The sequence below is a fragment of the Pyrus communis genome, chromosome 9 (genome assembly GCF_963583255.1).
Source record: "Pyrus communis chromosome 9, drPyrComm1.1, whole genome shotgun sequence".
NCBI lineage: Eukaryota > Viridiplantae > Streptophyta > Magnoliopsida > Rosales > Rosaceae > Pyrus > Pyrus communis.
In genome coordinates this window covers 13,883,092-13,907,836 of record NC_084811.1, presented here as the reverse complement: position 1 = coordinate 13,907,836, position 24,745 = coordinate 13,883,092, and positions in this window count along the sequence as shown.

The following is a 24,745-nucleotide window of genomic DNA, read 5'->3' as shown; positions in this document are numbered from 1 at the left end:
CCTAACATGTCTAAACTTGTTTCCCACTGTTTTAAGTGTTTTTAACATGTTTTGAAGTCTTTTTATGTGTTACTTTGAAAAAAATCCGAAAAACAGTTTGAAACAACTAAAAAGAGTCAGTTTGAGTCAGTTTTGTGTTTGTTTTTGTGTGTTTGTGTCTTAGGATACCTTCCAACACAATGATGAGGATTTGATTTTTATGTGCATGGTTGTGAAAGAGAGTTATAAACATGGATGGAAGTTTGATATATTCTTGGTTTATACTTGGTTATAGTTGTTGTTTATGAATTCATGTTTAATCCCAAAGAAAGAAAAAAATAAGTTTTTGTAATATGCTTGAAGGAAGGAACTTAGAATAACATTACAACCTTGAGAGACTTGAGCTTTAAACATTCTTTGACAGTATTAATCTGTTATTCTTGTTTTCAAACTCGTTGCATGATCTCAGTATTCTTGCTTGGTTGCTAATTAGAAGGCGTTTCATCACTTAGTTCCAAATGCTAGAACTTGCATCCATTCCATTCAAAGCATGATATTGATTGCATAATATATATCAAGATGAAGTGTGTAGTAAAGCCATCAACCAAACAACCAACCCATGCACTATATATTGTAGGTCATAACCCCCATTGAGCCATTGTTAGCCTTTGTGCTTTGTTTACCCATATCATCCCTACCTAGCCTAGATTAGGACCACCCATACCCTTGTTCTTGAAGCATAGTAAGCATGACTTAGAGGGAATCCTTTCGATTATGCAAAACAACAAGTGTGGGGGAATTTGTGTGTGTGTGTTGATATGCCACGAAAAGAAATAAGGCATGAGTGAAAATAAAAAGAAAAAAAAATTCGTGGAAAAAGAAAAAGAAAAGAAAAAGTTGTGAAAAGAAAGAAAAAGAGTATGAAATAAGTGAAAATAAGCTCACATGTTTGTGGTAGTTGAAGAAAGGGTTCAAAACGTTGAATATGGCCCTTAAGAGTTGTGTGGATTTTTCCCTTGTGTGTCTAAGTGAGTTTCTGCAATCATAAGTGATTCTAAGTGTCAAATTTCATTACTTTGCTTGCTATTGCTTAAAGAACGTTTGTTATCCTTACCTTTCATTGTTAGCCAATCACCCTTAACCCTTTACAACCCTTATGTTTCAATCTTGATCATTATGTTTTCAATAATGTGGAGTTTGGAATTGATGTAAGCATATGGTGTCCCTGGTTCTCGCATCTAATTAGTAGCATTCCTTTCATGAGATCATATTCATATACATTCCAGAAAAGTGCTTTCCTTGTTATAAATAAACATATATGAGTGTTTAGTTTCATATTTACATCAATCTTCTCACATATACTTAATGTAGGGTGTGTAATCAGAAATTCTGTGTGAAAATAAGAGAGTATCTTGTAAGGAATTAAGTGAATTCTCTAAGGCATGTTACTACATTCAAATGTTGTTTTAAATTGATTAAATGAGAACTAGTAAGTAGTGATTATGATTACGTACGTGCCTAAGCGTAAGGATGACTAAAATCTATGTGAGTAATGATCTTGAACATGTCATGTGCATTAAGAATCCCTGAGACCATTGTTGGAAGGTTTAGGTTTTGTTTTGTTTTTCCGTTTTGCTCGAGGACTAGCAAAAGCTAAGTGTAGGGGAATTTGATAGGAGCATATTAACTTTTAATTGCAGAAATCAACTTTAAACACCCATGGGAGATTTACACAACATTTAGGGCCAGATTCAACTTTTTGGACCATTTCTTCAACAACTAATACCTGTGAGCTCATTCTCACTTATTTTGAATTCTTTTTCTTTCTTTTCTACAAACAACACTTAGGGCTAGATTCAACTTTTTTTTTTTCTTCCTCATTTTCGTGCTCTTTCTCTTTGGCACACAAAACGTACAACCTCATAGATTTCTAATGTGGTAAAAACTTGCACACAAATTAAATCCTATAATTTAGACAATTGTAGTATGAGCAAGTAGGGATCGTTCTATGCCGGGGATTAAGAGGGATGCTAATCAACACAAATTAAACTTAAAAACTGAAAACTAAACTAGACTAACACAAAATAAGAACCGAGGGGGATTTTTGGACGAATTTTAATAAAAATAAAGTAAATTGCAGCAAACAAATTAGGTCTTGTACGAGATATAGGTGAAGGGCTAGCTAGATGATTGTTCCCCAAACATGAAACATATGCATACAAATCAATTTCCATTTATTATTTATATAAACCATGAATGACAATGCCCCAAATTAACTGTGAACTGTACAAATTAACTCTCAGATTTTCCTAGGTTCATTGAATTGGACTCAGCGACACAATCAAATTATTCTTCTCAAGTTCACTAACTATGAAAAGCATGATAGAGATACATCTTGAAGATCATTAAGTTCTGTGAAAATCATAAGCATTGACGAAACATTCGTAACTATGAAAAACATGATACTCCTGCCAAGAATCTACTTAACTTAATCATGACTAGTGACTTTTACTACTTGCAAATATAAGTTCATAACGATTAGGTGAAATTCCCTTATATTCTAGCATCAAATCCCTGCATGCAAACTAAGTATGCATCCTTAATAAACATACAAGAATAAGTTCTCTATAAAGCCGATAAGTAAATTGCATTCATGTTTTATGACACAGTAACTGGATGTAATCAATTTATATAAAACATAAGATCATGGCTTCAAATTCACCTATAGCTAAAAAGAAATTTAGTTAAGCATGTTCAACATAACTAAAAGACAATCTAAAATAAACATTAAAACTAAACAAGGATAGAAAGTACTCTGAAAACTCCAATGGTTGAATGGCAGGTTACGGCACAATCTCCCCTTTTGGCTCTTGCAGGTTGCGGCACCAATTTTGAATAGAACATGCAGCACCAAGTTTTCTCCATTTTGCCATTTATTGTCATCTTTACCAATTGGACCTACAATAATACGAAAATAACACAAATTACCAAAATAAATGGAAATTAACGAAGCAAATGCAACGAAATAAGATAACAAAGTCACATAAATATGTTCCTATCAATTTCCAACGAAAAACCATCCCCCATACTTGTTTTTCTACATATTGTACATCAAAAGGAATTCCCAACAAGTCATGCTCCACTATTCTTTAAGAACAAGGGTATGGATAGTCCTATACTAGGCTAGGTAAGGATAATGCAGGCTAACAAAGAAAATAGGCTATATAAGGCTCAAAGGGCTTAAACCTACAGTACATATGCAAAGGGTAAGGCTTTTTGGCTCTGGTTTAACTAAACAACTTCATATTGTTATTTGTTATGCACTCAATTTTATGCTTTAAATGAAACGGGCATGAGTTCTAGTATTTGGAACTAAAGAGATGAAAAAGCATTCTAAGTAGCAACCAAGAAAAGAAATAATGAGATCATGCAACGACTTTAGAAAACAAGAATATCAAGATTAATAACTCTCCAAACAAAGAATAGGCTCAAGTCTCTTAGGGTTGTAGCATTAGTTTGAGTTTCTTCCTTCAAGCATGTTACAAAAACTGATTTTTCCTTTTTCTAATTACATGTGAATTTGTAAATGACGACTACAACTAAACATAAACCAATGAGCATATCAAACTTCCACCCATGCTTATTCAAAACCAAATCCTCATCATTGTGATGGAAGGTAACCTAAGACACAAACAAGCAAAAAAAACGACTCTTTTTTGGTAATTCTCAAGCTTTTTCGATTTGTTTTTTTTCAAATTTTTTTTATATGACACACAGTAAAACACTTTAAAACAGTGAATAACAACATTAGTAGTGAAAGGTGGTGAATTTCGAAAATACGTCATGAAAAGCATCTATTTACTCCCCCCCCCCCCCCCCCCCGGCGCACACTTAAACCAAACATTGTCCTCAATGTTGCAAACATAGATGCACATGCAAGAAATCAAACAACTAACACACATGACAATAATGGCAAAGTAAAAGCAATAAAGAATAGGGTTAAAGAATGCAAATCTGGTTTTGGAGCCGGAGATTCTTAGGTCTTCTTTATTTAAACACATGGGTTGTCTCCCATGAAGCGCTTGCTTTAATTTATTCCAACCGGACGATACCTCCTATTAAGCTCCACTAGGGTCCACGGCATGGAAGGGTACACTCTCCACGACATACTCCTCGAAACACTTGTAGTGATGTGATATATAATAGCACACAAACTAAACCCTATAATTGTAGTATATGTAAGTGGGGATCGTTCTAGGCCAGGGATTAAAAGGGATGCTAATCTACACAATTTAAACTCTAAAACACTAAATTAGACTCAAAAATAGAAAACTAGACTCTAACAACTCAGAACAAGCTAAATAGACTCAAAACACACAAACTAAGTTAAATTGACTCAAAACAGGTACTAGAAAGTGATTTGGATAAAAATTGAACTAAGAAGACTCAAAAATACTAAATAGGGACAGATTCTGACGAATTGAAGCTAAACTAACTCAAATAAGAATTAAAGGGGTATTTGGACAAATTTTAAACTTAACTTGACTCAAGACACTAATATAAATAGACTTAAACAGATTCTAACTAAGTTCAAACACAAAATATTAAAGGGGATTGGTTTTGGATGAAATTAATTAAACTAAACAGATTGCATAAACTAAAAAGGTTAAACATGAAATTGGGTGTTTTAAAGGTGAATGGCTAGCTAGAGGGGTCCTTCTCCACACATGACACATATGCATATAAATCGACTTCCAGTTATTATTCCTTTAAACCATGAATGACAATGCCCCAAATTAATCGTGAAAAGCACAAATTAACTTTCAGATTTACCTAAATTCATTGAATTGGATGGAATACGCATTGGCAGCCAAATTATTCTTATCAAGTTCCCTACATGAACAGGATAATAGAGATACAATCAAAGATCATTAAGCTTTGTGAAAATCATAAGCATAGACATGACATTCATAACTATGAACTGCATGATACTCCTACCATGGATTTACTTAACACGATTGTGACTAGCAACCTCCACTACTTATAAATATAAGTTCATAACTATTAGGTGAAATTCCCTTATATTCTAGCATCAAATTCATGCATGTAAACTAAGTGTGCACCCTTAATCAACATATAAGAATAAAGGTGGTTTGGTACTGAGGTGATTCTGAAAAAAGCTGGTTTAGTTATCAATCAAACAGATAAGTAAATCACATTCATGTTTTATGAAACAATAACTGGAGAAATCAATTCATATCACATATATGTTCATGGCTTTGAATTCACCTCTAACTAAAAAGAAATGAGTTCCTCATGTTCGCAAAACAAAGATAATTAAATTTAAACATTGAAAACAAAGAATAGAATACACCTAGAAACACTCTAATAATCCTAAAGTCTTGTGATAGGAGCATATTGAGGCGACTTAGCTAGCTTATTCCTGTGCATTTGTGTTAGGATTTCTTAGTTAATATAGTATTTCAACTCATTTTCGTGTGTTTGTAGGTCCAAAGGGTTAAAGTACAAAGAAAGTGCATTTTGGTGCACATTTGAGCAGTTTTGGGCACTAAGTGGATAGCTTGTATATGGGCCAACATGGATGGACGAATTTGGAGTTCAAGAGGCTAGAAATATGATGAGAAGATGAAGGAACTAAACTCAAGACAATGTGGATAAGGAACTAGCTCAAAAGAGGAAACATTATCCATAACCTTATCCAACCTTATCCAACATTACCCAAAACATTATCCAAAACCTTATCTCATCCTATCCTATCCTAACCTTATCATGCCTTAATCCTATTTGCAAGGGGACTGATAGGAGCATATTTAGGCAACTTAGCTAGCTTATTCTTGTGCATTTGTCCTATTATTTCTTAGTTAATGTTGTATTTTGATAGGAGCATATTTAGGCGACATAGTTGGCTTGTTTTCGTGCATTTATGTTGTTAGTTCATAGTTGTTTTAGTAGTTTAAGTCATTTTCGTGTGTTTTTAGGTTCCCATGGCTAAGGAAGCAAAAAGGTGCATTTTGGAGCATTTTGGAGCAAAATTAGGCTTGAAATGGTAGCTTATGCTTGGAGCAAAAGGAATGGACGAAACTGAAGACCTAAAAGAGTGAGGATTCCTAATCACAAGAGGATTCCTAATCAAATGAGGAATCCTAGTCAAAGAAGGTTTCCTACTTAAAGTAGGAAAGTTAAGCCAAGGTTTCCTATTTTGGTTTAACCTTTCCTAATCCTTAAAGACTCCATGTTTCAGCAACATTAAGGACTTCTATTCTAGGACACAAAACAAAGTTTCCTTGCAACATAAATTCCTTGCCGTGTATCCCCTTAGTGTTTCCCTTCCTTGCCGTGCAAGGAAGGGCCTTCTTTCCTATTCTAAAGCATTAAAACACATTCCTTTTTCATATCAAACTCAGCCATAACTCACATACCCTTTTCTATTCCAAAGTCCTTGCCTAATTTCAGAAATAAATGACATTCCCTTTCTTGCACTCCTTTGCCGCAAGTTACTTCCTTTTCCCTTTAATTTCTGACTTTGTGTTTCCTATTCTTGAAGGATTTGGAGTTAATTCTTTTCCTAAACTAAGTAATAAAGCCTTAGGATTCTTTCTTCCTTATAAAAACCCCTATGCCGCACCCTTATGAACCCTAATCACCCTTCCATACAACTTGCCTTCATTCACTCAGAAAACTCATCTTTGCCGTAGCCTTCCATCCAACTTTCCACCATTCCCCTACTTCCAAACCTTCATCCAAACCTCCATACACCACCATCAACCCTTGCCGCACCACCCGACCTTCCTAAATCCATCCAAAACCCAAAAAATCATCCACAAAACCACCCTAAAGTCTTGTGCCGTGACTTAGTAAGGAAGAAGAGAAGGAAGACGAAGCCTTAAATGTTTATGCATTCGAGTTGGAGTGTTGGAACATTTTTAGGTGTAATCTATCTTTTGTTTCCAATGTTTAATTCTATTTTCCATTGTTTTGTTATGAACATGAGAGGCTCAACTCGTTTTAGCCTAGGGATGCTTTGAAACCATGATTACGTTTATAATATGAATTGATAAATTCCAATTGTGATTTCATAAATTGTGAATGCAATTTACTTAACCGTTTGATGGATAACTTATTCTTGTATGTCGATTAGGGAGGCCTACTTAATTTGCATGCTTGAATTTGGTGCTGATGCGAAATTTACTTGACACTCAAATTAAACCCTCGTTTGACAATTGTAGTAGAATGGATAAGTGAGGGATCGTTCTAGACCGAGGATTAGGAGGGCTTGCTAAAACCTTCTAAATTGACTTAAAAACATAAAAACTAAATTAAAATACTCTTAACAAGACTACTATGACTCAGAATGGCTTTGAAAAGCTCAAATTGTCTAAAACAATCAAATTGACTCAAATAGAAGCTAGAACTTGATTTAGACGAATTTGCAAGTGTTTATGACTCCAAAAGCTTAAAGATACAAAAATAAAACAAATACGAATGATTAAGACTCAACGAAATATGGGGGAAATGTGTTTGGACGATATTAAATTAAAAAGACAGAATATAATTAAAGGCAAAATGTAAATATGAATGTGATGAAAATATGGATGATGGAATAGCCAAGGGGTTCTTCTCCACACATGTTACACTTGCATACAATATTGATTCTCAGTTGGTCTTTCGATAAGTTGTGAAACTCAATGCTCCAAGTTAATTAGGTCCGCTTAAATTAACTTTCAGATTTCCCTAGATTCGTTGGATTGAATGGAATACGCATTACAACCAAATTATTCTTAATCAAAGTCCCTAACTATGGAATACGCATGATAGAGACATTCAACAAAGATCATTAAGTTCAACGGAAATCATAAACATCGACGAGGCATTCGTTACTATGGAATACGCATGAAACTTATGCCAAGAATTCATTTAACGCGATTGTTTATAAGCAACCTCCACTACTTGTGAATATAAGTTCATAACGATTAGGTGAAACTCACTTATATTCTAGCGTCATATTCATGCATGAAAATTAAGCTTGCAATCTCAATGAACATACATAAATAAGTTATCAATCAAACAGTTAAACGAATTGAATGCACAACTTATGAAATTCCAACCAAAAGTAATCAATTCATATTGCAAATATAAACATAGTTTCGAATCACCCCCTAGCTAAAGGGGGTTTAGTTCCTCATAACCTTGAAATCAAAGAAACAACTAAACATTCCAACAACTCAAACTTGAATTGTATGAACGTTTAGGCACTCTTATCTTCCATTCGTCATACGTACAAAACAAAGAGAATTAAATTATAACTTTGAAATCAAAGAAACACCCAAACATTCCAACAACTCAAACTTGAATTGTATGAACGTTTAGGCACTCTTCTCTTCCTCTTCGTTGTGGCACAAGGTCTAAGGAGATGTTAAGGGCTTTAGGTGTATGTGGAATGGAGTAGGGAGTGGTTGGAGATGGAAGAGTGAAGAGAAAATATGCAGAAAATGAAGTGGGACTCACGGCAATGGAATGGGTTTGTTTCTTGGTGTTTGTAACTGAAAATGTGTATGGAATAGTTGTGAATTGAAATGGGGAGTGAATGAATGAATGCTAGGGTATTTATAGGGGTAGTGGAGGGAACATATGGCTGTTTGTTTAAGCATTTGTGTGGAGGAATGATGGAAAAACAGCTAGGACACATGTGAAAACTGGAATTGCACAAGGGGAGCAAAGGGAACCCACGACATTTAGAGTTTGTTTGATGATGATGCATGTGATAGGTGGGAACAAAGGGGGAAACATGGCACAAGGGGGCTTGAATGAATGATTGAATGTGCATGTGGATTTAAAGAATGAGTGGTGGTGTAATGATGAAGTGAATGCATGTGGAATTAAAAGGAGGAAAGCTGAAATTGTGAAGGGAAGGCACGGCAATGTGTTTTGTAAAAGGGAAGATGGTGTGTGAATGCATGTGAAGATGCTAATAAATAATGCATGTAGGGTTAGGAAATAAAATCATAATTTAAAGGGGAATGATTAAAGGGTTTTGAAAGGTTTTGCATGGCTTTGAAGTGAATGTGGATTGGGCTAGAGTTTAAGTACATGAAATGGACCCAAATTGCTCCCCCTTGCATGGCAAGGAATGGTGTTTGTGTTAAGCCCAAGGCAAGGTGAATGTGATTGGGTTAGGGCCATTGTTTTGTGTCTTCAAGTGCATACAAGGCCTTCAAATTCGTCCATCCTCTTGGCTTCATGGATAAGCTATCCAATCCATGCCCAAAAATGCTCCAAATGGCCTCAAAATGCACTTTCATGCTCCCTAGGCCCTTAGAACCTGAAAACACACAAAAGAAGCATAAAGGACTAAAATAACGAGAGAAACATAACGTAAATGCATGAGAACGAGCTATTTAAGTCACATGAATATGCTCCTATCAGGTGCTAGAATATAAGGGAGTTTCACATAATCGTCACAATCTTATATTCACAAGTAGTTAAGGTTGTTTTCACAATCATGTTAAGTAAATTCCTAGCATGAGTATCATGATGTCATAGTTTCAAGTGCTTTGTCAATGCTTATGACTTCCATTGAACGTAATGATCTTTGATTGTATCTCTATTATGATGTCATGTAGGGGACTTTTGAAGAATGCTTTGGGTTGTCCTATGATGTCATCCAATCCACTAACTTAAGGGAAATCTGAGGGTTAATTAGTGATGTGACAGTTAATCTGGGGTGTTGAGGTTCATGGTTTATCGGAAAAGCAACTGGAAATCATAAAATTTTGGCCCCGTTGCCGGGGATTAGCAACTTTGCTAATCCCTTGTTATTTCTTTTTAGTTATTTTCGTGTGTTATTGGTTTGTTATTGGTTTTAGTTTCTGACTTGGTTGTTTTCTTGTTTTAGGCACTAGTTTATGACTCGGAGTTCTCAACCGGTTCATGCGCATATCTTAGACTTTGACGACGATTTTGAGCGAGCCTTGAGAAGAAAGAAGAATCAACAAGAGCCTCAACCACCTTAACCTGCACCTGAGCTTGAAGAGGACGAAACACAAGTGGGAGAGGAGGCCACAGCAAGGGTTTTTGAGGAAGAACAAGTTATGGCAGCCGACAACCGAACAATCAAGGAGCTTTCCGCTTCAATATCCAAGGGCGGCCCCCGCCAAGACTGACGAGTTCGACTCAAGTCTAGTTTATTGCACATATTCCTAAGTTCCATGGGTTGTCCATGGAAGATCCTAATAAACACTTGAAGGAGTTCAAGGTTGTTTGCTCAAGTATGACCCCGGTGAATGTTGATGGGAGCATTTTGAAGATGAAGGCTTTTCCCTTTTCTCTCTTGGAAAAGGCCAAAGATTGGTTTTATGAACTAGCTCCTGGAACGGTCACATCATGGTAGAGTATGAAAATGGCGTTTTTGGAGAAGTTTTTCCCAACTTCTCGAGTCATTCTTTTACGTAAAAGAATTAGTGGCATTCAGCAAAATCAAGGTGAATTATTTCCAACTTATTATGAACGTTTTAAAACCCTTGTTGCTTCATGTCCACAGCACCAAATGAAGGAGGAGCTTCTTCTTCAATATTTCTACGACGGACTTCTACCAATTGAACGTCAAATGTTAGACGCCTCAGCGGGTGGAGCTTTAGTGGACAAAACACCTATGGTCGCCAAGACTCTCATTGCCAACCGAGCTTTGAATGCTCAACAATACGAAGGAGTTGGCCAAAGAGACATGCCACGGCAGCAACAAGTTAATGAGGTAAGTGCTATTTCCAAACTTCAAAATCAAATGGCTAATCTTACTTCTCTTCTTTCGCAGGTGGTTAAAATACAAAAGGTACAAAGTGTGGCTGTTTGTGTCGTGTGCTCCATGAATGGACATCTCACGGACAAGTGTCCACAATTGATTGAGAACGGAGGGTGGCAATCTGCCAATGCCGTGGGTTATGGGAGCCAAAACCAACCGAGGAGAGATCCTTTCTCTAACACATACAATCCCGGTTGGAGAGATCATCCAAATTTCAAATAGAGGGAGCCACAACAACCCCAACAACAAAGCACATTTAGGCAGTAACCTCCGGGATTTTACCAAAGGCTGTATGCACCTACACCACCCCAAGCACAACCTACACAACCCAAATCAAGTTCGTCCACAGATAATGATCAAAATTTTTAAATACTAACTTCTATGGCTCAGGGAATGCAAAATAGGGACAAAAAGGTTGATGAATTAGAAAAGCAAGTAGGGCAGATTGCGAAGTTCATGGGCCAATTTAGAGAGCAAGGCAAGTTGCCTAGTTCAACCGTTGTCAACCCAAAAGGAGGATTCGAATCTGCCAAAGTAATCATGTTACGAAGTGGAAAATAAGTTGGAACGGCCTCACAACCTTCTAAATCAGCCCCAACGGAGGATGAAAAGTTGCAATTTGAGGAGGGGGAGCAAGAGCAAGCCACGACAAGGGTAGAAAACACCATACCGCAGCCACCTAAACTACACCATCGGTTTCCAAGGGTAAGGATGTTCCAAATCCGATTATTTCTAATGCTATTCCCCCAAATGTACCATTTCCTCGTAGATTCATGCAAACAAAGAAGGAGGAGGCTGAAAAAGACATTTTAGAGACATTTAGAAAAGTACAAGTCAATATACCACTTTTGGATGCAATTAAGCAAGTTCCAAGGTATGCTAAGTTTTTAAAAGAACTTTGCACACTAGGAAGAGAATTTCGAACAAAGAGGTTGTAAAGGTAAGTGAAAATGTCTCAGCCATCTTGCAACGTAAATTGCCCCCTAACTGCAAAGATCCGGGTAGTTTTACAATTCCTTGTGTTATTGGCAATAATCATTTTGAACATGCCATGCTAGACTTAGGTGCATCTATTAATGTTATGCCTTACTCATTTTATGCATCCATGAACCTAGGTGAGTTAAAAAATGATGGCGTGATTATTCAATTGGCCGATAGATCTAATGCCTCTCCAAAGGGTGTTTTGGAAGATGTTTTAGTGCAGGTCAATCATTTAATCTTTCTGGCGGATTTCTACGTGCTGGAAATGGAAGAATCAAACCATTCCCCTTCGTTGCCAATTCTTCTTGGGCGCCCCTTTATGAAAACTGCCCGCATGAAGATTGATGTGTTTAATGGGACTTTGACAATGGAATTTGATGGGGAAGTTATTAATTTCAATCTTTCGGAATCTATCAAGTACCCTATTGATGATCATTCATGTTTTGCTATTGATGCAATTGATTCGTTGGTGCAGGACCATTTTGAACAATTGAACGAAGATGCACTTGAATTGATCATTACAAGAGGAATGGAACTCAAAGACAAAGAAGTAGGGTCATTGCCTACCCACGGCATGCATGGAGAGCACCATGCTGTGCCCCCTAGTGTTGACATGATTGAGATAGTGGCTGCCCTTGAGTCATTGCCACTACAATCTGGTAAGTTTTCAGACCCAATTTCAATTCCAATTTCGACTAATAAGCCCATTCCTTCAGTTGTGCAGCCATCTTCCCTTGAACTTAAACCATTGCCAAGCCATTTTAAGTATGTTTTCTTGGGAGATCAAGAGACCTTGCCCGTCATCATATCCTCCTTACTCACGGCACAAGAAGAAGGTAAGTTAGTGTTAAAGGAGTACAAAACTGCAATTGGTTGGACCTTGGCCAACATCAAGGGAATAAGCCCGACCACGTGCATGCATCGTATACTTTTGGAGGAGGGGTCCAAAGCATCTCGAGAGGCTCAACGCCAACTCAAGCCTCCAATGATGGAAGTTGTGAAGAAGGAGATAATCAAGCTCTTGGATTATAGAGTGATCTACCCAATTTCAGATAGCCGGTGGGTGTCTCCGGTTCAATGTGTTCCAAAGAAATCCGGAGTAACTGTGGTGACAAATGCTGAAAATGAGCTTGTTCCTACTCGAATCCAAACAGGTTGGAGGGTTTGTATTGACTATAGGAAGCTCAATGCCACTACAAGGAAAGATCATTTTCCCTTGCCATTCATTGATCAAATGCTTGAAAGGTTAGCGGGTTATGCTTTTTATTGTTTTCTTGATGGATATTCAGGTTATAATCAAATTGTGATAGCTCCGGAAGATCAAGAGAAAACCACTTTCACATGCCCCTTTGGTACATTTGCTTATCGTCGCATGCCATTTGGTTTATGTAATGCACCTACCACATTTCAAAGATGCATGATGAGCATATTTTCAGATTATGTTGAGAAAATTATTGAGGTTTTTATGGATGATTTTAGCGTTTTTGGTGATTCATTTGATGGTTGTTTGAATAATCTTAGTTTGATTTTAAAACGATGCATTGAAACTAACCTTGTGTTAAATGGGGAAAAATGTCATTTCATGGTTAAACAAGGCATAGTTTTAGGTCATATTATTTCTGAAAAAGGTATTTGATTGGAGCATGTTTAGGCGACTTAGTTAGCTTGTTTTCGTACATTTATGTTGTTAGTTCATAGTTATTTTAGTGGTTTAAGCCATTTTCGTGTGTTTTTAGGTTCATATGGCTAAGGAAGCAAAAAGGTGCATTTTGGAGCAAAATTGGGCTTGGAATGGATAGCTTATGCTTGGAGCAAAAGGAATGGAGGAAATTGAAGACCTAAAGGTGTTAGGATTCCTAATCTAAGAAGGATTCCTAATCTAAGAAGGATTCCTAGTCAAAGAAGGTTTCCTAATTGAAGTAGGAAAGTTAAGCCAAGGTTTCCTATTTTGGTTTAACCTTTCCTAATCCTAAATATTCCTAAGTTCCAGCAACTTTGAAGGTATCTTATGCATTTTAGGACACAAACCAAAGATTCCTTGCACTATCCTAGTCTATGCCGCACCTTTCTTACCCTTTTCTTCCAAAATCTGCCATATATCTTCTTTCCCCTTTTATTCTAGTCAATGCCGCAACTTTCCTTTCCTTTTCCTCTTAGAATTCTGATTTGTTACCCTTTTTCCTTGAGGATTTGGAGCTAAAAACCTTCCCAAATTAATTACTTATTGCCTTAACCTTTCTCCCTCTATATATACATAATCTGCCGCACTTATGGGAGACTCTAGACAGCCATACACATCCATACGAATTATTCCTCATTCTCTCCATTCATTCAGCCATTATCCACCCCCTACCACCATCCAACCTATCCATCCATCACCATAATTCATACCCAAACACCCTTGTGCCGCAACAAAGAAGGAGAAAGAAGAGAGGAGAAGCCTTGGACGTTTTGGCCATTCAAGCTTGGATTGTTGGAGCGTTTCTAGGTGTATTCAATCTTTGTTTTCAATGTTTAATTTATATTCTCTTTGTTCTGTTGTAAACATAAGGAACTAATTTTGTTTTGGCTAGGGGAGACTTTGAAACCATGATTATATTTGCAATATGAATTGATTAATTCCAGTTGTGATTTCATAAATTGTGAATGCAATTTACTTAACCGTTTGATGGATAACTTATTCTTGTTTGTTGATTAAGGGTGCACACTTAATTTGCATGCTTGAATTTGGTGCTAGAATATAAGGGAGTTTCACATAATCGTTACAAACTTATATTCAGAAGTAGTTAAGGTTGTTTTCACAATCATGTTAAGTAAATTCCTAGCATGAGTGTCATGATGTCATAGTTACAAGTGCTTTGTCAATACTTATGATTTTCATAGAACGTAATGATCTTTGATTGTATCTCTATTATGATGTCATGTAGGGAACTTTTGAAGGATGCTTTGGGTTGTCTATGATGTCATCCAATCCAATAACTAAAGGAAAATCTGAGGGTTAATTAGTGATGTCACGGTTAATCTGGGGTGTTGAGATTCATGGTTTATCGAAAAAGCAACTGGAAATCAATTTGTATGCAAGTGTGTCATGTGTGGAGAAGAATCCTCTAGCTATCTAATCATCCATCGTTTTTCCCAAATTCGTCCAAATCCTATTCAAGTCTTTTAGTTACTTGTTTTTATCTTAAATTCATCAAAAACCCAATCCCCTTTATTTAGTTGTGTCAAATCTGTCCTAATTAGTGTTTTTGAGTATTTTGAGTCAAAACCAAACCTATTTTCGTCCAAATTGAGTCCTAGAGTCTAAATTGAGTCTTTTTTATTGTTTTGAGTAGTTTTGAGTCTTTTGAGTTTGTTTTGAGTCATATAAGTTTAGTTAAGAGTCTTTGAGTTTATTTAAGTGTTTTGAAGCATATTTTTGTATTTTTGAGTCAGTTTTCATTAGATTAGCAATCCCTCCTAATCCCCGGCCTAGAACGATCCCTACTTATATCTATACTACAATTGTCAAAAAGAGGGTTTAATTTGTGTGCTATTATATATCACATCAGTATTGAGGTAGATAAGTCAAAGATAGATCTTGTGCGTCACTTACCCTCTCCTACTTCGGTTAAAGAGGTTCGTTCGTTCCTTGGACATGCAGGTTTTTATAGAAGGTTCATCAAGGATTTCTCGAAGGTCTCCTAACCTCTATGCCGCCTCCTACAAAAAGATGCACCTTTCGACTTCACCAAGGAGTGCACGGCAGCTTTCCAACTCCTCAAGGACATGCTAACCACGGCACCCATCATTGTGCCACCGGATTGGAGCCTTCCATTCGAGCTCATGTGTGATGCATCTGACTATGCGTTAGGGGCTGTTTTAGGCCAAAGGAAGGACAAGAAGCCGCATGTTATCTACTACGCATCCCGGACGTTGAATGACGCTCAATTAAACTATTCGACCACTGAAAAAGAACTTCTTGCCATTGTCTTTGCTTTAGATAAATTTCGATCATATTTACTTGGTACTAAGGTTATTATTTTCACTGATCATGCAGCTTTAAAGTACTTGTTCACCAAAAAGGAAGCTAAACCACGGCTAATTCGATGGATGCTACTTCTTCAAGAGTTTGACATTGAAATCAAGGACAAAAAGGGAAGTGAAAATGTGGTGGCTGACCACCTAAGCCATATGATACATGAGGAGGAACCGTACCCTATTGCAGAAACCTTCCCCGACGAGCAATTGCTATCCATTAAGGTAAGTGAGCCTTGGTATGCAGATTTGGTAAATTATTTGGTGACTAAACAAGTTCCTAACACTCTAAATAGAAACCAATGTGATAAATTGAAAAAAGATGCTAGGTTTTTTGTTTGGGATGATCCATACTTGTGGAAATGTTGCTCGGATCAGATTATACGTAAGTGTGTGCATGACACGAAATTCAATTCTATTTTAACATTCTGTCACACTTATGCATGTGGGGGACACTTTGGGACACAATGCACAGCCCTTAAGGTTTTCGAATGTGGATTCTATTGGCCAACTTTATTTAAGGATGCTAGAACCTTTTGTATGTCTTGTGATCGTTGCTAAAGAATGGGTAACAGTAGTGCAAAGGATCAAATGCCGCAAAATGTTATACTTCCTGTTGAAATTTTTGATGTTTGGGGCATTGATTTTATGGGTCCTTTTCCTTCCTCGCATGGTTTCCTTTATATCTTACTTGTTGTGGATTATGTGTCGAAATGGGTGGAAGCAAAAGCCACCCGAACTAATGATTCTTGAGTGGTTGCAGATTTCATTAGAACTAAACTATTTGCAAGGTTTGGAATGCCACGAGTGATCATAAGTGATGGAGGGTCTCACTTTTGCAATCGAACCATTGAGGCTTTGCTCAAGAAGTACAACGTCACGCATAAGGTTTCAACACCTTATCATCCTCAGACCAATGGGCAAGCCGAGGTTTCAAATAGGGAGATTAAGCAAATTCTAGAAAAAATCATGGGCCCTACAAGGAAGGATTGGAGTGTACAGTTGGAGGATGCGTTGTGGGCATATCGCATGGCATATAAGACCCCCCTGGGCATGTCCCCATTTCGCCTCATTTATGGCAAACCATGCCATCTTCCCGTGGAATTGGAGCACAAGGCGCATTGGGCCGTCAAAACATTCAACATGGACATTGATGCCGCTGGAATTCATAGGAAGCTCCAATTGAATGAGCTGGAGGAGATTAGGAACAAGGCGTATGAAAACGCTCGAATTTACAAGGAGAAGACAAAGGCTTTCCATGATAAGATGATTCGAGGAAAATCATTCTCCATTGGGCAGAAAGTGCTACTCTTTAATTCTCGCCTTCGCTTGTTTCCTGGTAAGTTGCGTTCTAAGTGGGTTGGCCGGTTTGTTATTACTAATGTCTTTCCTTATGGTGCAGTCCAAGTTCAAAGCTTGAAAACAGGACAAGAGTTCAAGGTGAATGGCCATCGCTTAAAGCCCTACTATGAGAATTTCGAGGAGCATGTTGTGGACGATGTACCCCTCCATGCCGTGGGTATTACTAGTGAAGCTTAGCATGGCATATTCGTCTAGCTGGAAGATGTTAAAGCAAGCGCTTCTTGGGAGGCAACCCATGTATTCAACAAGGAGAAGATGGAACTTCCACTCCAAACCCAGATTTGCGTTTCTAAACCCTTCTCCTTGCTGTTTAGTTTATCATGCTTAGTTGTTTATTGTTTGTTTGCTTTTATGTGAGTCTTTGTATGAAACATTGAGGACAATGTTTGATTTAAGTGTGTGTGTGTGTGGGGGGGGGGGGTAAACAAGTGTTTTTATGCAAAATTCGTGGGATGCTATCACCTATCACTTCTAATGTTGTTTCTCACTGTTTTTAGGTGTTTTTAATGCATTTTGAGCTGTTTTGGTGTGTGTTGAAGAAAAAAATCCGAAAATTTGAAAAAAATTAAAAAAAAAGTGTTTTGAAAAAGCCAAAAAGAGTTGTTTTTGTGTGTTTGTTTGTGTCTTAGGGTACCTTCCAACACAATGATGAGGATTTGGTTTTTAATGCATGACTGTTAAAGAGAGTTACAAACAATGATGGACGTTTGATTTGCTCCTTGGTTTATGCTTGGTTGTAGTTATAGTTTACGAATTCACATGTAATCACAAAGGATAAAATCAGTTTTTGTAACATGCTTGAAGGAAGGAACTCAACCAAACGCTACATCCCTGAGAGACTTGAGCCTAAATGTTTATTTGGAGAGTTATTAATCTGTGCATTCTTGTTTTCTAAAGTAGTTGCATGATCTCATTATTCTTTGCTTGGTTGCTACTTAGAATGCGTTTCATCACTATAGTTCCAAATACTAGAACTCATACCTGTTTTATTCAAAGCATGAAATTGATTAGCAAAACAAATAACAAGATGAAGTTGTGTAGTAGTCACCACCATAGCCAAATAGCCGAATCCACCCTTGTCATTTGTATTGTAGGTTTAAACCCCTTTGAGCCTTATTTAGCCTATTTTCTTGTTAACCACATCACCCTTACCTAGCCTAGAATAGGACTTTCCATGCCGTTGTTCTTGAAGTATAGTGGAGCATAACTTAGAAGGAATTCTTTTTGAGTGACATTTGTGCAGAAAACAAGTGTGGGGGAAGGGATTTTGTGAGTGTGTGTGTGCCAAAGTCTTAAAAGAGGCACGGGAAAAAGAAAGAAAAAAACGAAAGAAAAAAATTGTGAAAAAGAAGAAAAAGAAGAAGAAAAGAAAGAAAAGGAGTGAAAATAAGTGAGAATGAACTCACAAGTATCATTGTTGAAGAAAGGGTCCAAAAAGTTTAAATATGGCCCTAAGTTTTGTGGGATTCCCCCTTGGGTGTTTAAAGTAGTTTCTGCATTCTAAAGCTCACTATTGCTTTAAAAATGTTTGTTTATCCTTCACCTTTCGTTGTTAGCCAATACCCTAGCCTCGTTACAACCCTTTGACTTCTATCTTGATTGTTATGTGTTTCAATATGTGGAGTTTAAAATCGGTTTGAGCATATGGTATCCCTGGTTCTCGCGTCTAAGTAGTGGCACTCCATTTATGAGATCATATATATATATACACACATGTTAATAATTCCAGAAAATGCTTTCCTTGTTATAACATATGTGAGTGTTCGTCTACATGTTTACATCAATCTTCTCACATATACCTAGTGTAGGGAGTGTAGTCAGAAAATCTGTGTGAAAATTGAGAGTACATCTAGTAAGGAATTGAGAGAATTCTCTAAGCATGTTACTACATTCAAAATGTTGTTTTAATTGATTAAATGTGAGCTAGTGAATGGTGACTATGATTAAGTATGCTCGAGGGTAAGGATTGCTTAAATCTATGTGAGTGGTGATCTTTGACATGTTATGTCTCATTGGAAATCCCTGAGGCGAACGTTGGAAGGTTTAGATTGTTTGTTTTGCTACTTTTTGTTGTTTATTTTGCTCGAGGACTAGCAAAAGATAAGTGTGGGGGAATTTGATAGGAGCATATTTAGGCGACTTAACTAGCTTATTCTTGTGCATTTGTGCTATTATTTCTTAGTTAATGTCGTATTACAACTCAATTTCGTGTGTTTGTAGGTCCTATGGGTTAAAGTACCAAGAAAGTGCATTTTGGTGCATTTTGGAGCAATTTTGGACACTACGTGGATCGCTTGCACATGGGCCAACATGGATGGACGAATTTGGACTTCAAGAGGCTAGAAATGTGACAAGAAGAGGAAGGAACTAAGCTAAGGACAAAGTGGATAAGGAAGTAGCTCAAAGAGGAAACCCTATCCAAAACCTTATCTAAAACCTTATCCAACATTATCCAAAACATTATCCAAACCTTATCTCATCTTATCCTATCCAAACCTTATCATGTCTTAATCCTAATTGCAAGGGGACCTAAATAGATAATTCTAGAACCTATTTCTAGAAGCATCCTCTTCTAGAAGGCCCAAATCAGCCACAAAACCCATTCTTTCTAGAAATCCTACAAAAGTGGCGCACCAAACCCTTCTAGAAGGCCTTGCCTTGCCTTGCAAGCCAATCCACCCTTTCCCCCACTTGTGCCGCACCTTCCTAGGCCTAATTCCCTTTGGATTCTGATTTCTAAGGCCTAATCCCTGTTGGATTTGGGTTACACAAGCCTATTATGAAACTAAGTGGGCCAAACCCCCTCCTAGGTGGATTTGATCACCTATAGCCGAATTCTAGGGCCCTAATCCGTAAAATCTGTTAAGTCTAACCCTAATCTACTTAACCCTAGGACTATATAAACATAAATTCAGCCAACAATTCGTAACACCCTCTATCCAATTCAGAACCTTTGTGCCGCAACCCCTATCATCAATTCTTCAACCTCCATACACCTCCCTACACATCCAGACACATCTGCCGCACCCTTACCACCATAATCAACCATCTTCCATCCCTTTAAACAAGAAAACAACATCCAAAACTGATGTTAAAATTAACTTAACACACAAATTAACCCTCTTTTGACAATTGTAGCATATAAATAAGTAGGGATCGTTCTTACACCGGTGATTAGGAGGGATTGCTAAACACTTTAAACTGACTCAAATAAATAAAACTAACCTTTAAAACACTTAACTCAACTTAAAAAGACTCAAAACAAGTTCACAAGACTCAAAATAAGCTAAAACACTCAAGACTGCCTAAAAACACATAAACTGGGCAGATTTGACTCTAAACACAAACTTGGACGAAATTGGTTCTGACTTGACTCAAAACTCTTAAAAACACAATCTAAAACATATTTGAACTAATTAGACACTCTAAAACAAATGGGGATTTGGTTTTGGACGAAAATCAAACAAACAAAACAAGAAATTAAACTATGCAGATTTGGACGAAATTGGTGGAATTAAGTGGATAGTGGGCTAGCTAGGAGGTTTTTCTCCACACATGGCATACTTCCATACAAAATAATCTCTAGTTGCTTATTCAATGAATTATGAACCTCAACACCCCAAGTTAATTAGGTACGCTTAAATTAACTCTCAAATTTCCCTTAGGTCATTGAATTGAATGGAATTAGCGCATTACAATCAAATTATTCCCCAAAAGTTCTCTATATGAAAGCGCATAATAGAAAAACAATCAAAGATCATTAGGTTCTATGGAAATCATAAGTGTTGACGAGACATTCGTAACTATGAAATCGCATGATACTTATGCCAAGAATTTACTTAACATGACTTTGACCAACAATCTTAACTACTCATGAATATAAGTTCCCAACGATTAGGTGAAGTTTCCTTATACCCTAGCATCAGATTTATGCATGCAAATTAAGTGTGCACTCTCAATTCATATACATAAACAAGTTTTAATTCAAACAGATAAGTAAATTGAATTCACCATTCATGAAATCACAACTGAAAGTAATCAAATCATAATGCAAATTTAGCCATGGTTTCGAAATTCCCCTAAGCCAAAAAGGGGATTAGTTCCTCATACTCACAAAACAAAGATTATTGAATTTAAACATTGAAAACACAAGAAAGATTACACCTAAACGTTTCAGCAATTCCAGGACGAATTTGATGCACGGCTAGGGCTTCTCTTCCTCCTCCTTGCTGCGGCACTTGGTGTGGGTGGTGGTTTTAGGGGTTGTGAAGGGTGTGTTCTTGTTTAGAGGGATGAATGATGGCTGATTATGGTGGTAGGGTGCAGCAGGTGGTGTATGGAGGTGTAGGGAGTGAATGAATGAAGGTGAATGGAGAATAGGGGTTGCGGCAAGGTGTTTTCTGTATAGCATAAGGGGCGTTACGAATTTGTGGCTGAAAATATGTTTATATAGTCCTAGGGTTAATTAGATTAGGGTTACACTTAGCAGATTTTATGGATTAGGGCCCTAGGGTTCGGCACAAGTAAGTTAAATCCACTTAGGAGAGGGTTTGGCCCAATTAGTTTCATAAAAGGATTTGTGTAACCCAAATCCACAAGGAATGAGGCCTAACAAATCAGAATCCAAAAGGAAAAAGGTTTAGGAAATTCGTCCAAAATTGGGCCTTCTAGAAACTAGGTGTTTTGTAGCTGATTTTGGGTTTTCTAGAAGTGATAAAAGGAGGAAGGGTGTGGCACCCTTTTAGGGTTAGATAAGGCTTCTAGAAATCATGTTTTTAGGTCCACTTGTAGCTGGGATTAAGACATGATAAGGTTAGGATAGGATAGGATGAGATAAGGTTTTGGATAAGGTTTTAGGTAAGGTTTTAGATAAGGTTTTGGATAAGGTTTTGGATAGGGTTTCCTCTTTTGAGCTACTTCCTTATCCACTTTGTCTTGAGCTTAGTTCCTTCTTCCTCTCATTGATGCGAACTAAATAAGCACACAAATTAAAACCCTCTTGTGACAATTGTAGTATAAGTATAAGTAGGGATCGTTCTTAACCGGGGATTAGGAGGGATTGCAAAATCACTTGGAAACTGACTCAAAAACGTAAAACAAAGGTTAAAACACTAAACTAGACTCAAAGAATGCAAAACTAAACAATAAAAACACTAAAAGAAATCAAAAAACTCAAAACAGCACCAAAACACTCAAAACTGCCTTAAAAACACTTTCTGGGCAGTTTTGAGCACTTTGGTGAATTTGGACGAATTTGGGTAATAACTTGAATCAAAACACTTAAAAACACAACTAAGACACTTTCTAACTAAATTGGACACTAAAGTAAAGGGGGATTGAGGTTTTGACGAAATTAAACTAAATGCACAGATTGTAATTTAAAGGCAGAATGCAAATATGAATGTGATGAAAATATGGATGAATGCTAGCTAGAAGGTTCTTCTCCACACATGTTACACTTGCATACAAGATGATTTTCAGTTGGTATTTCGATAAGTTATGAAACTCAACACCCCGGGTTAATTAGGTCCGCTTAAATTAACCGTCAAGTTCTCCTTAAGTTAATGAATTGGATGGGTTAGCGCATACGCAATTCAAAACATTCTCCAAAAGTCCTTTACGTGAAAAGCACAATAAAGATACAATCAAAGATCGTTAAGCATCATGAAAACTATAAGTGTTGACGAGGCATTCGTTACTATGATGAGCATGAAACTAGTGCCAAGAATTCATTTAACGCGATTGTTTATAAGCAACCTCCACTACTTGTGAATATAAATTCATAACTATTAGGTGAAACTCACTTATATTCTAGCGTCATATTCATGCATGAAAATTAAGCATGCACTCTCAATAAACATACACAAATAAGTTATCAATCAAACAGTTAAACAAATTGAATCAACAACTCATGAAATTCCAACCAAAGGTAATCAATTCATATTGTAAGCATAAACATGGTTTCGAATCACCCCCTAGCTAATTAGGGGTTTAGCCTCTCATGTTCACAGAAAGAGAAATAAAATTGAATTTAAACATAAAGAACAAAGGATTGATTACACCTAGAACGCACAACGAATCCACTTGAATTTCTGCGCGTCCAAGCTCCTCTTTCTTCTCCTCCTTGCTGCGGCAGAGATGGTTTTGGATGATTTGGGGTGAGTTTCTGGGTTATAGATGGGTTTAGGGTGGTTTGGTGGTGCGGCAAGGGGTGTGGAAGCTGGCTGGAATGGTAGAGATGGTTGCGGCAAAGTGGTAGGAAGGGCTGGAATGGATGGTGGATGCACGGATTGAATGGAGAATGGAGAGAATAATAATATGGTGGCTGCAGCTTATGGGAGAGAGTGAGTGAATGGCTACGGCTTAGGTTAAAATGTGAATGTGGCTGATGAGAAAATAAGGTGAATGGTATGCACGGTTTTGGGAGAGAATGGGAGTGACGGCTTCTTGGAGAGAATTAGGGTGAATGGCTGATGAAAATATCAATGAATGGCTTCTTGCGGCTGTTTGGTTTTTTTTCCTGAAAAATATGAAAAGAAAAATAATAATAGGTCCCTAAGGCGCGGCTAAATGGTGGAAACCCTAGGGTTTAGAAATTCAAACCCTCTTTTATTTTTATTAACTAAAATTCACCTAAAGGCTGCTAGAATTTAGGAAATAAAATCAGAAATTAACAAGGGAATAATTAAAGGGTGCGGCTAGGGTTAGGTTAGGAGAGGGAAATAGGGTTTAATTGCACAACATTGGACAAAAGTGCCCCTCCTTGCACGGCAAGGGAAGGGAATTAGGGTTAAGGCACGGGGATTAGAATGGATAAGTGAGGGATCGTTCTAGACCGGGGATTAGGAGGGCTTGCTAAAACCTTCTAAATTGACTTAAAAACATAAAAACACAATATAAAACACTATTTAATGCTCGAAGAAAGCAAAACTAAAAATAAGAAAGATTAAGACTAAGACTTCAACGAAATAGGGGGGAATTGGATTTGGACGAATTTAAACTAAAATGAATACTTGGAAACAAAACAAATTGTAAATATGGATTTGACGGAAATGAATGGATTGGAAGCTAGCTAAGGGTTCTTTCTCTACACATGATATTTATGCATATGAATCAATTTCCAGTTATTCCTTCATTGAATTATGAACGACAATGCCCCAAATTAACCGTGACATCACTAGTTAACCCTCAGATTTTCCTTATATTATTGGATTGGATGGCATCATTCGACAACCCAAAACATTCTCAAAAGTTCCCTACATGTCATCATAATAGAGATACAATCGAAGATCATTAAGAATAATGAAAACCATAAGCATTGACAAAGCATTTGCAACTATGACATCATGTTACTCATGCTAAGAATTAAACTTAACGCGATCGTGACAAGCGACCTTCACTACTTTCAAGTATAAGTTAGTAACGATTATGTGAAACCTTCTTAAACTTTAGCCAAATATTCATGCATGCTAATTAAGTGTCGACCCTCAATCAACAAACACAAATAAGTTAATCATCAAATAGTTAAGCCAATTGCATTCACGAATCAAGAGTTCATAACCGGAATTCATCAATTCATATCACATAAAT